The sequence below is a fragment of the Dendropsophus ebraccatus genome, chromosome 1 (genome assembly GCF_027789765.1).
Source record: "Dendropsophus ebraccatus isolate aDenEbr1 chromosome 1, aDenEbr1.pat, whole genome shotgun sequence".
Taxonomy (NCBI): Eukaryota; Metazoa; Chordata; class Amphibia; order Anura; family Hylidae; genus Dendropsophus; species Dendropsophus ebraccatus.
Window position 1 is genome coordinate 214,834,898 of NC_091454.1, and position 12,957 is coordinate 214,847,854.

The window sequence follows — 12,957 nt, forward strand, 5'->3', positions numbered from 1 at the left end:
GTGAACCCAGCCTTATAATACACTTGGTAGTGAAAGTTTGGTGGAGCAAGGGATATACAGAGGATGTATGAGTGGCTTTACATTGTGTGATTGATATTTTCCCATCTGATTTGTTAAATAATTGTGGGTATTGTTTTTTTATTACTTTGAGAAACGAGAAGTATTAAAATGAGGTCTTTTTTTAAGTAGTTTCCGTGTGTTGCAGCCTGATTACATTGTGGTCCATGGCGCCAGCATCTCTCTCATTCTTTACAGATGTTCTGTGTGGGCAGTGCCCGGATGTAACTGGCTGCTGCTCAGTCTGAATATTTCACATATCTGAACAATAGCCCAATTCCTTCTATCTCTGGAATTCATCGATGTCAGAGGCTTAGAATGACATATACATTGATCCTCAACAGCCTCTTAAAGGGGTTATCTAGGATTATTAAAACATGGCCGCTTTCTTCCAGAAACATTGCCACTTGTGTGCTCAGGTTGTGTGTCATATTGCAGCTCAGTGTCATTGATTTAATACAGAAAGTTGCAATACCACACATAACCTGAAGGCAGTGTTGGTGTTGGTTTTAGAAAAAGTCATTTGTGTTTTGTTTGGCTTTTGTAATTCTGGATAATCTCTTTAAAGGGGTGTTCTCCTTTGGCGGGTTCGGACCATCCCTATATAACACAAAAAAACAAACACTTATACTCACCTGGATTCGGGCGTCTTCTCTTCTCTTCGCTCTTGTGGCCGCACTGCGGCAGTCACTAGAGGCCGCTCTCCCCTTGTCCTAGCGTCGGCGCTCCAGGACGTCACTCGAGCGCCGAAACAAGAGGCAGAGTGCGGCCTCTTGTAACCGCTGCGGCCACAAGAGTGACTTACAGGGAGGGAGCCACTGGCTCCCTGCCTGTCAGTGCTGCCGTGTGGTAACTATGAGCACTCATTACAAGTGCTAATAGTTACAGTTGAGGACCCCTGCCCTAGAGCTTACATCACTATCTCCCTGTCATACAAACACACATGTACATATCTTTATTGTGACATTTAGGGAGAGTGGGGTGTGATTACAGCATGCTGTTTAGTGATGAATGGGTTAATTGCAGCATGTGATTGTGTAATAGTCTGCAGTGAGACTAGTTGTTTTGCCTTGAGTGGGGAACCAACAAGAGTGCTGTGGGAGGGCTGTGATGAAGAGCTGATTGAAAGCAATGCATTCTGGAAAATGTAGTCCTGAGCAACTGTTTAATGAGGAACAAAGTATTTATATGACATATAAAGGGACCCAAAAACAAACACTTTTTGGTTGTTTCACAACTGGGGAACTCATGTAAGTAATGCTTGTGCAGCATATTTATTTTTTGGCTGAGTACTCCTTTAATAGTTTCTTGGGTAAATCTTTGTTCTAAGTGGGATAAGCTGGTCCCAGAGCAGTTTGTCTGCAACTTAGGGCCTTATTCCATGGGACGATCGTTCAGATTATTGTTAAGTCGTTCGAATCCAAACGATAATCGTTCGGTTGAATAGCAGTTAACAACCGAACGAGAAATCGTTGATTGTTTAATAAGACCTGGACCTATTTTTATTGTTGCTCATTCGCAAATCATTTGCATTGAATAAGATGTCGTTCGGTCGTTCACAGTAGTGACAAACGCAATAGCGACGACTAGACGACCCCAAGAACGATCATAAGTAACGATTATCGTTCCATGGAAATGGGTGAACGATTTCAGGTCTTTCGCAATAGCGGTCGTTTGGATCGTTAATAAAGATGAGCGAACCTCGAGCATGCTCGAGTCCATCCGGACTCGAATGTTCGGCATTTGTTTAGCGGTGGCTGCTGAAGTTGGATAAAGCCATAAGGCTATTTGGAAAACATGGATGTAGACATTGGCTGTATCCATGTTTTCCAGACAAGCTTAGAGCTTTATCCAAGTTCAGCAGCCACCACTAATTAAATGGCGAACGTTCGGGTTCGGATCGACTCGAACCCAAACCCGGTTCGCTCATCTCTATTCTCCTTACCAAACAGGTATGGAGGCCCGCGAGATAAAAACCATTCCTCAAGACTCAGCTTGCTAAGATTTTCCCATCCATTTAACAGACAGCAAAAATGCAGTGTGAATCTAGCCTTAGCTTCAACCCTTAAAAAAAAACAAAAAAACACAAGAAACAAAAACCTCTGTAACAACTGTAGCAAACCAAGAAAGGCGTGTACAGCAATTTTATTGTAACACCACGATCTGGAATATATATAATATATATTTTTCTTTCTCACTTTACCAGTAGTAGGTCTTCTCGACTACTTTTTTTTTAAAAACTTGAAGTCATACGTAGAGATATCCCTGAAACAGCATTTTCCATAAGCAAGCAAAGCGGCACAAGGAGCAAACACGGCAAAAGAATGTGCTCAGATTGGGACTCTGCAGGGGAGGAATATGAGCATATGAGAATATTTCAGTGTAACTAATATCAAGTCAGACTGGTTGAGCTGGTATGCTCTCGAATAGAGAGGATTGAACATTGGAAATTCGTAGGTTCAATCGAACATTCTCGAACCTGCCGCATTTGATTGCTGATGCCTTCCCGGTCCATGCGGAAGGAGGAGCATGCCCGGGGACCACCTGGGATTCGGTCTAGGTAATAGGCGGAATCCCAGAATTCGCGCGCTCCTGCTCTGTACTGTGAACATGTTCATTCTTCAGCGCGGACAGGGCAGGAGCGCGCGCCTCCCATAGACTCCCATTATGAGCGGGAGGCTAACGGCATTCCGCGGTGGACAATTCCGTCGCGGAATTCCGCTACCTTTGCTTAGTGGGAACGGGGCCTTATGGATTACCTTGCCCTATTTTGTATTTGATGGGAGGACTGTTTAGGGTAAGGGCAGTAGACTTCTGACTTTTCCTGATATTCAATTTTAGCCACCAATGGCCTTAATTGAGGGCAGATATCACTTTTGCTAATGTTGTTTACACAGCTTCAGGCTTTTAAACTGGGCCTTGCTTTCATAGATGAGCTGAGTATCTCCAGAGCTTTTTCTTATGGCTGTATGGTCTAAAATCCAAAGATGATGGGATAAGGTTTCTCAACGATAAGTTCAGGTTCCTTATTCTGCCCTCTGATAATCTGAGAATCGTATTATTGGCACTGGTCTGATGCCATTGTTTTGTGTTTTTTGACCTCCCTTAAAGGGGTTTCTTTGTAATAGGACAGTAAATTTAACTTGACTTTTCATTGTATGTTTGCTCTGTTAGTCCTCCTTTGCTTTGGTGTTTTCAAAGCTGGAGCAAAAAGACTTATAGTTGACATTTCTCTTAGTTTGAGGAGATACTTGCCCTTTTTAATCAGGTTAAGTGGCAGATATGGCATCTCCCAGAGGAGCCTGTAGATTGTACAAAAGTCAATAAAGGCATTATATAGAAAGTCTCGTGTTATGTTTAATGTAAGCATGTTTACTAAAATGGATTCTCTAGGTATTCCAACTTAAATATCCTGGAGAGTTGGCTACACCCTTGGTATCAGGATTACTGCCATAGAGATTGTACTCCATCTAGGAGTCTTAGAACATTGAAAAGGAATATATGCCAAGCCAAAGATCTCTCCAAGAAGAAAAACTACTAGAGATGAGCGAATCTCGAGCATGATTGGGTTTGTACACAAATCCTCTGCATTTGATTACCAGTGGCTGAAGAAGTTGGTTGCAGCCCCAAGGCTGACTGGAAAACATGGATACAGCCAAAGGCCATGTTGACACAACGTATGTTTTACATAAATCACGGACGTTGTTGCGATTTGCAACATTGGCTGTGATTTATGCAAAACCTATGTTGCATCAGAAGGAATGGAATCCCGGCCGGAGCATATACACATAGGGGGATATTTATTGAGTCTGATGTTTTCTGCGCTGGGCGTAAAAATGTCCCCGCAGCGCAGACAGTACGGAGATTTATGTACATAAATCCTGCATGCACCAGAGCTCAGAGCTGGCGTAGGTTTCCTTAGCATTTTTTGGCGAGAAAAATGATAAATGAAGTGGACCCAGAATCCGCACCCCCCATTCTGCCCCCTCCACACCCCCTCCCTGCCCCCCTGGTGAATCTGGCGTAAAATGGCATAAATTTATTCGCATCTGGGCATTTTACGCCAAAAAATACAACTTTTTCCTTTGTTCACTTTCTCTCATACGTTCCATCCGGCTGCACAAAAAGCCGACATGTCAGTTTTATGCAGCTGCTATTCAATAATAGCAGCCACAGAGAACCTCTCCGTTCACACAATGGAGTGTGCGGCTCCAGCCGCAGGCTCCATTGTGTGCTGCGGTGAATTCGGATGCAGGCGCACACTGGTGCACCCGTATCCGAATTCAGCAGAAATGAAGATCATCCGGCCGGTACTGCAGTGAGATGATCTTTATTAACACCCGCCGTTCTGTGACGCAGCCGGGTCACAGAACGGGAGACATTTATTAAGTCCGGCATTTTTTACACCGGACTTATAAATGTCCCTGCATCTCCGGCGCTAAGGAGATTTATGAAGAGGCGGACTGCCTCTACATAAATCCCGTGCACGTCGGTGCGCACAGCCAAAAACCTAAGCCACCTGAAAGGTGGAGTAGGTTTTTGGCGTATCTTTGAGCTGAAAAAATTATAAATCGCGCGGACTCTGAGTCCGCGCCCCCCGTAACGCCCCCTCCACACACCCTCCCCGCCCCCCCCCCCCCCCCCCCCGGCGTACTGGGCGTGAAGTGCCGATATGCGAATATTTTATTCGTAAAACGGCCATTTGCGAATAAAATCATTCGCATATCGGCACTTTACGCCGAAAATCATCAGTACGCCGGATGATGCATGTCCCCCCATGTGTACATGGCCAAAGGCTGTATCCACATTTCCCAGGAATCCTAAACCTCACACTCCAAGATGCATGAATTTGCATTTCGATGGGTGTTCTCTGCCCAATTTTTATATACAGTAGGACCTATGTCCTCAGTATATACTCTTGCTGCCCTAACTTCCTTGCCAGCAGAGATTATATTGATGTTTCCTCCCCATGTCTGTTGTCTAGTGCAACGGATCTGTTTATTATTCCTTTGTGTCTGTTGTTGAGGTCCTTCATTCTTTCCTATTGTTGATCTCCAGTCTGACCATTCTTCCATGACTAGCTACATCCATTTGTCTCTCCGTGTCCCAGGTGCATCTCTGGCTCCGAGCAAATCCAATTCCTTTGTCTGTCTCTCCACAACACAAGTAGATTTATTGCTTTTTCAGGAATTACAAGATCGCTGGATATCTATGATATTTGTCTTTTTTTTTAAGTCCTGGACTACAGTAAACTTCTCCATCCTATTTTTCTGCCAACACGTCCCATATTTTAAATGCTCAAAGTAGCGCCATCGGATATCTCTTCCATAATGGGTCATTTATATCTCCGTGTTCACTTTGGTTCTTACTTAGGTTCCTATTTCTACTGTAGTGAAATTACCAGCAGCTTGCCAATCAGATATAAGATTTAACCCATTCAAGCTTGTATAACTCTACAGAGAGTACAGTATTATAGATATCATTATTGGTAAAAATTCCTGTATGGGTGATTTAGTATCACTTTAGTATCCCACAACAATAGGCCTCTTAATAGCCAGCACCCTGCTCTGTACTGACCAGGGGTATTCTTTCCTTTTGGCATATATCCCTAGTCAATGTTCTAAGATTAGTAGCTGGCATAAAACACTGATTTTAAGGGAAAGCCACTTTCTCAAGGTGGTGTGTGTGAGAGAGGTAGGGCCCTATTACACAGGCCGATTATCGGGCGAAAAATCGTTAAATCATTTGAATTTAAACGGTAATCGTTCTGTGTAATTGCAGGCAACGATTAAAAAATCGTTTGTATGTCGTTGATCGTTGATTTAGATCTGGACCTAAAATCATCGTTATTGGTTTGCTGTAATTCCACGTTCCTTAGCTCAAGTTCTGTATTTTTTCACTACTCGTTCAGTGTAATAGCACATTGTTCATTGTGTTTGCTGGGATCAGAAGGGATAAACGATCATAGTAACGATTGCAATAACAATCATGGTAACGATCGTAACTAACGATTATCGTTCTGTGTAATATGGTGAACCATTTCAGGTTAACGATAAACAATCTCGTTTGCATTCGTTTATCATTAGTCATTAATCATTAAAAATCGCTCAGTGTAATAAGACCCGTATTCTGTATATCCTTTCTTCCTGGGAATTTCCAATGGAGCTGGAATGGCCTTTAAGTCCCTACAAGTCTTTGATGCTCTCCTTAAGGAGAATTAGTATTCTGTTGGTCCTACTATGTGGATGAACTTAAAGTGACACTGTGCAATAGGACTTTTTATCCCGCATCATGAGATATAACCCACCGTGCATAAGTATGAGTCAATGTATTTAATGATAAATTGCGTTTCGTAGGCAGCGTGGACCGAAGCAGCGAGATCAGGGACCCGACACTGGAACCGGGGAGGTAAGTGGACGTTGTTGGCCTCATCCACCTACTCCCCGGCCATAGCCAGAAAAGCCCCCTAGTCCTAGGTTATATTGGACTGATTCAGTCATCTGGCACCAATGTCTTGTGGATGGCAACAGCCAAGACTGTTTATTGGTAATGCCTTGTCATTTCCTCACTCTCTGGACATTTAGATATCCATAACATTGTTTCACTTCATCTCCCCTTCCAAACACAAGATTGGGAATCTTGGGAACATGAACTAAAGCACCCTTTACATGGGTTGATTCACTGGTCAACAAATTTTCAAACGTTGTTTGGTTCAGAAATAAAATTATCCATTTCTTAATGATTTTTATGTGCTGAATTCAAATATCACAAGGAAAAATGTAAATTGTCTCTAGTTTCTATGATATGGAAGAGTTCTCATGTTACTGTTTTGTGAATTGTATAGAATACAGTATAATAGCCGACATATTTATTTCTTCTGCAATAATATGGAAGCAAGTTTACTGTTCATAAACTTTTGAAATATATTCATAGGAAACTTAGTTACAGAAAACTAATTTACAGGCATATCCAAGAATTTTTACAAATTAATTATGTTTATTGAACTCTGGAATTTAGATCCTTATTCCATGGCTTCTCGGTGCATTTACACACGTCTTTTGTATTCATACATGGGATTGTCTCTGATAACTGTCCAACAGTAATCTGCAAGCATTGATGGGTTCCATTTACCCCGATACCTTAGGCTAGGTTCACACTGCGTTTTTGAAATCCGTTTTTTTCATCCGTTTTTTTGCAAACAAATGGATGAAAAACGGATGCATTTGTGTGCATCCGTTTTGATCCGTTTTTCCATTGACTTCCATTATTAAAAAAAAAAAAAACATCAAAACAGATCCGTTTTTTTTTTTTTTTTTTTTATAATGGAAGTCAATGGAAAAGCAGATCAAAAAGTATTCACACAAATGCATCTGTTTTTTTCATTTGTTTTTCACAAAAAAAAAAAAATGGATGAAAAACACGGATAGCAAAAACGCAGTGTGAACCTAGCCTTATACCATAACTATTGGTCATTCTAAGATGATGCAATATACCAGTTGCCAGACGATGCAAACTTTTCCTAGTATTGTATCACAGGCTGTGAGAAGTATAGAAAGTACATCTATATCTTGAAAATTAGAGCCAATTTCAAAATTTGAACATCATTTTCGATCTCAGCACCCCAAAATTAGTTGAGTTCAACTGTTTTAATGTCGGAACCTTTTTGGCTGTTGACCAGTCTTATTGGCAAGGAGCATTGCTAAAAACATTCCTTTTGCCAAAAATCTACCAAAAAGTGGGAAAAGGCCCGCTCATCCCTCTGATCGTATCTTCTGCGTGGGTGGTAAAATTTATTGCTATCGGCCACACATCTCACTGTGTAAACAGGAAACACGTTGCTGCTCGATTAATTCTAAACGCTGAACAGAATTTGTTTGCGGCCTGTGGACGGCCAAGGATTATTTAGTGTGAAAGGACCCCAATAAGGAGACCCCAGTCCTAATGAAATTGTCTGCAGCCACCGCTAATCAAATGCCGCAGTCTCGGGTTCAGACAGACCAAGCATGCAAGTTGCGGTCATCTCTACTAAGGATGCATTCTCTTTTTGTGGGATGTCCGTTTTCTGTTATGTTTCAGTATACCCTTGCCAAAAGATCTGAACAAAGACATTTCTTTTGGGTAAAACCCATTGGGTCCACCTTACAACTGTCCTGTAGCCTTTTTATCTTGGCTCTTCAGGCTTCCTCATATAAACTAATGAACAAGTTATGCCTTAGTCAAGAAAGTGCCCAAAACAGAGTCCATCAGGTGGTTTAAACAACTTCTACCATATGTTTATCCACTTCCTACTGATGCTCATAAGATGGCCTCTTTCATCTCATTGAGATCTTGTTATCCTTTTTAGCTTTCTTTCGCATGCCAGAAAAGCTAAACAATAGGAATCCACATTTACCTCTGTGATGTCTTTACCACTGATTGGCATTTTTACATCCACCTAGAGAGATTGCCCTGAAGTTTCCACAGGCATTTAAGGCCACTATATGGTCTTTCCCACAAGAAAAGTTTTCCTGCTTTAACCATCTAGGATCTATTTCTGTCTTTGGAAAAAAATATATTTATATATATATATATATATATATATATATATATATATACACACACACACACATATACCAAGGAAGTTCAGGCGCCATAAATATAATCATGATAAAGCGTCCTTGTATAAAATTGCTCAATATAACACTCAATTATAATATTGGGCAATTTACATCTTAAGCTATTGGCAACTCTTAACGGACATCTTAAAATCTACTGTAGAGTCGAAGGGAGGTGAAGGTTTGGCTTCCTGACCGGTTTGATATGTCTGATAAAAAGCTTTGTGTCTCTTTTGTAGTTTCCGTGATTCCCGCAGACACAGACGCTAGAGATGCTACATCCTGATTTACGGGAATTCCTCTCGCATGCCGAGCGCGCCTGGCAAGTTTTTAGCAGGTTTCACTGGTTAGACTGGAATGCGTTGGGAGAGACGGATATTCTATTAGCTTTCCAGATGCTGCTAAAAATAGAGGTGGATCAGAGATGGAGTACTGTCACCCCAAGGGGGATGCCGATTGATGTACAGGCAAAGCAAGATGTACACACCAAAATATACACTTAGCGATGTTATTTCTTATAAAATATCCTACAATTATCTATATTATACTAGCTAGAAGTAAGCCAATGACCTCACCTAAACATTGAAACAAAACCATTGCTGTTTGGGAGCTCCCAGATGACGACATGTTGACACCTTTGGGGGCTTCTTAGTAGTTGCATTCCCACATTGTGGTCACCACATGCTGCCTAGACCACGTGAGCAGGTAACAGCCGGGGGAGTGGATGGTCCAGGCACCCCTTAGAAGATAGCAGTGGTCTGCTGCCGCCTCTCCTATTTCACGGAGCAATGGCAGCAGATCGTTGCCATCTTAGTTATTTGTCTTTCAACATGTTGAAAGACAATGACAGACAACAATCAGCCAACAATGTTCATGTTGGCTGAACGTTGTCTTCTATTACACGAGACGATTATTGTCCATAATAGCCGATAATAGTTTCGTGCAATAGGGCCTTTACCTTAAAAATCTGTCATACCTCTTTTATGGTGTGACACATAGGATGGTCTTGAATAATGTTCATGTTATATGTAGATTTTAGATTGTGAGTTCTCACAGGCAGGGTCCTCACTCCCTTTGCACCAATTTGCCATTTACCTTATTCATGTAATGTCTTTTTGTAATGTTCTGTTTTTTACCCTTTATTGCTTGTATAGCACTCTGACATCAAGAGCACTTTATAATTTCATTTTTGCACAATATATTTACACACAGGGTTTTTCATAAAAGCATTGATAAATCCCCCCCATGTATATCTCTCCTTTTTGAACCATCATAATTTGAGACCAGACTCAAACAGACAGGATCTGTGGCACATATGAACAGCTCGACGATCGAGACAATATTACTGCAGTACATGTGGTAACTGGTTATCTAGTATCTCCTCTCTACAGTATAGTGTGATACTCGATGTCCTGTACTGCTGTGTGTGTCTAGTATCTCCTCTCTACAGTATAGTGTGATACTCGATGTCCTGTACTGCTGTGTGTCTATTATCTCCTCTCTACAGTATAGTGTGATACTCCATGTCCTGTACTGCTGTGTGTCTAGTATCTCCTCTCTACAGTACAGTGTGATACTACATGTCCTGTACTGCTGTGTGTCTATTATCTCCTCTCTACAGTACAGTGTGATACTACATGTCCTATACTGCTGTGTCTAATATATCATCTCAAAAATACACTGTGATACTACATGTCCTGTACTGCTGTGTGTCTATTATCTCCTCTCTACAGTATAGTGTGATACTCCATGTCCTGTACTGCTGTGTGTCTAGTATCTCCTCTCTACAGTACAGTGTGATACTACATGTCCTATACTGCTGTGTCTAATATATCATCTCAAAAATACACTGTGATACTACATGTCCTGTACTGCTGTGTGTCTATTATCTCCTCTCTACAGTATAGTGTGATACTCCATGTCCTGTACTGCTGTGTGTCTAGTATCTCCTCTCTACAGTACAGTGTGATACTACATGTCCTATACTGCTGTGTCTAATATATCATCTCAAAAATACACTGTGATACTACATGTCCTGTACTGCTGTATGTGTCTATTATCTCCTCTCTACAGTACAGTGTGATACTACATGTCCTGTACTGCTGTATGTGTCTAGTATCCCATCTCAACAGTACAGTGTGATACATGTCCTGTACTGCTGTGTGTGTCTAGTATCTCCTCTACAGTATAGTGTGATACTACATGTTCTGTACTGCTGTGTGTGTCTAGTATCTCCTCTCTACAGTACAGTGTGATACTGCTGTCCTGTACTGCTGTGTGTCTAGTATCTCCTCTCTACAGTACAGTGTGATACTACATGTCCTATACTGCTGTGTGTCTAATATATCATCTCAACAATACACTGTGATACTACATGTCCTTTACTGCTGTATGTGTCTAGCATCTCCTCTACAGTATAGTGTGATACTAAATGTCCTGTACTGCTGTGTGTCTATTATCTCCTCTCTACAGTACAGTGTGATACTACATGTCCTGTACTGCTGTATGTGTCTAGTATCCCATCTCAACAGTACAGTGTGATACTTCATGTCCTGTACTGCTGTGTGTGTCTAGTATCTCCTCTACAGTATAGTGTGATACTACATGTCCTGTACTGCTGTGTGTCTAGTATCTCCTCTCTACAGTACAGTGTGATACTGCTGTCCGGTACTGCTGTGTGTCTAGTATCTCCTCTCTACAGTAGTGTGGTAATACATGTCCTGTACTGCTGTGTCTGATATCTCCTCTACAGTACAGTGTGATACTACATGTCCTGTACTGCTGTGTGTGTCTAGTATCTCCTCTCTACAGTACAGTGTGATACTGCATGTCCTGTACTGCTGTGTGTCTAGTATCTCTTCTCTACAGTACAGTGTGATACTACATGTCCTGTACTGCTGTGTGTCTGGTATCTCCTCTACAGTACAGTGAGATACTACATGTCCTGTACTGCTGTGTGTCTAGTATCTCTTCTCTACAGCACAGTGTGATACTACATGTCCTGTACTACTGTGTGTCTAGTATCTCCTCGCTAAGTACAGTGTGATACTACATGTTCTGTACTGCTTTTTACCTGTGCCAGGATGAGTTACTCATTCTGGGTTGTATGTAAGGACTTACTTTTTCCATATTAGTTACCAGCTTATTTTTCTTTAAACCTTCATTTCTTCTTATTTTGGCGGCATCAGAACCAGGCTGTGGAGTTGTGAAGTCAGAGCTAGTTTTGGCTGGAGTCAAAAAAATGTACCAACTCCCGAAGCTTTAAAAAAAAAAATCTTTTAAAATTTTATAATTGAGTTTTCATAAGGATTTTATAAATGTTCCTCATTAAAGGGAACCTGTCACCGGGGACGCGGGCACAGAGCCCACCCACCCCCTGGTGCAGCCCCCGGATACTTACTAGCCCCTCGCTCCTGGAGTCGGTCCCGGGACAAAGATATCAGCGCCCGAAGCCGAGATGAGTCCAATGCCCATAGAGAATGACGGCTCTATTCATTCTCTATGGGCGTCGGACTTATCTCAGCAGCGCGCGCGCGGGCGCTAATATCTTCATCCCGGGACTGGCTCCAAAAACGCGACTGGCGGGAAAGGGTAAGTATCCGGGGGCTGCACCAGGGGGTCAGGCAAGGCTCTGTGCCTGCGTCCCCGGTGACAGGTTCCCTTTAATATAGTTTATGTTCCATCAAGCTAAGCCTTTTATCTAATCTAATCTAATCTTTATCTAATCAATCTAAGCCCTTTATTTATAACAACCAGAAAAACCCTTTCTCACATACATTTAGTTTCCGCCATGTATCAGTAATGTGGTCTCTAGCAGTTTGTTTCTGAGCTGGAAGAGTCCATTGTGTGGGAGTTCTGTGCTGTTCTCTTCCTGGATGATTGTATATGAGCAGCAATGTAATATGAAGATATCCTATAGAGGAAAAGCCATAAGTAGTGTAGCAGTAGCTTCTGTCCTGAGTGTGTTTTCTCTTTGAGACAAGATTGTGTGTTTACCTTTAGTGAGCTATGGCTGCAACAGGGTGTGTGTGTGTGGATGCATGTGTGTGTGCGCGCGCGCTATGGCTGAAGCAAACTGTGTGTGCTATGGCTGCAGCAGGCTGTGTGTGCTATGGCTGAAGCAAGCTGTGTGTGCTATAGCTGCAGCAGGCTGCGTGTGTGTTGGAAAGAGGCCGAAATTAAAGGAGTAGTCTGGGCATCAAGGAACAATCCAGGGGGACAGGGGGTTGGGATCATAATAAAGAAGTCCTATTTACTTGTCCCCATGCCCCCACAGGGCAACATGCTCCCAATCCTATGATTTCAC

The 12,957-nt window shown here is 42.1% G+C and overlaps 1 protein-coding gene across 4 annotated transcripts in view; it reads right to left on the reverse strand.

Moving 5' to 3' along the window:
* Positions 1 to 2,381: 2,381 nt before the first annotated feature.
* ALKBH7 (alkB homolog 7) overlaps positions 2,382 to 12,957 on the reverse strand; it is a 28,168-nt gene continuing 17,592 nt past the window's right edge. The window contains exon 5 of one of the 4 annotated variants that reach the window (XR_011359257.1): positions 2,382 to 2,400. The gene's annotated coding sequence lies outside the window, so the exon portion shown is untranslated. Of the gene's footprint in view, positions 2,401 to 8,733; positions 9,053 to 11,279; positions 11,911 to 12,957 lie in introns of those variants that run through there. The other 3 variants (XR_011359256.1, XR_011359255.1, XR_011359259.1) reach the window with 3 other exon arrangements.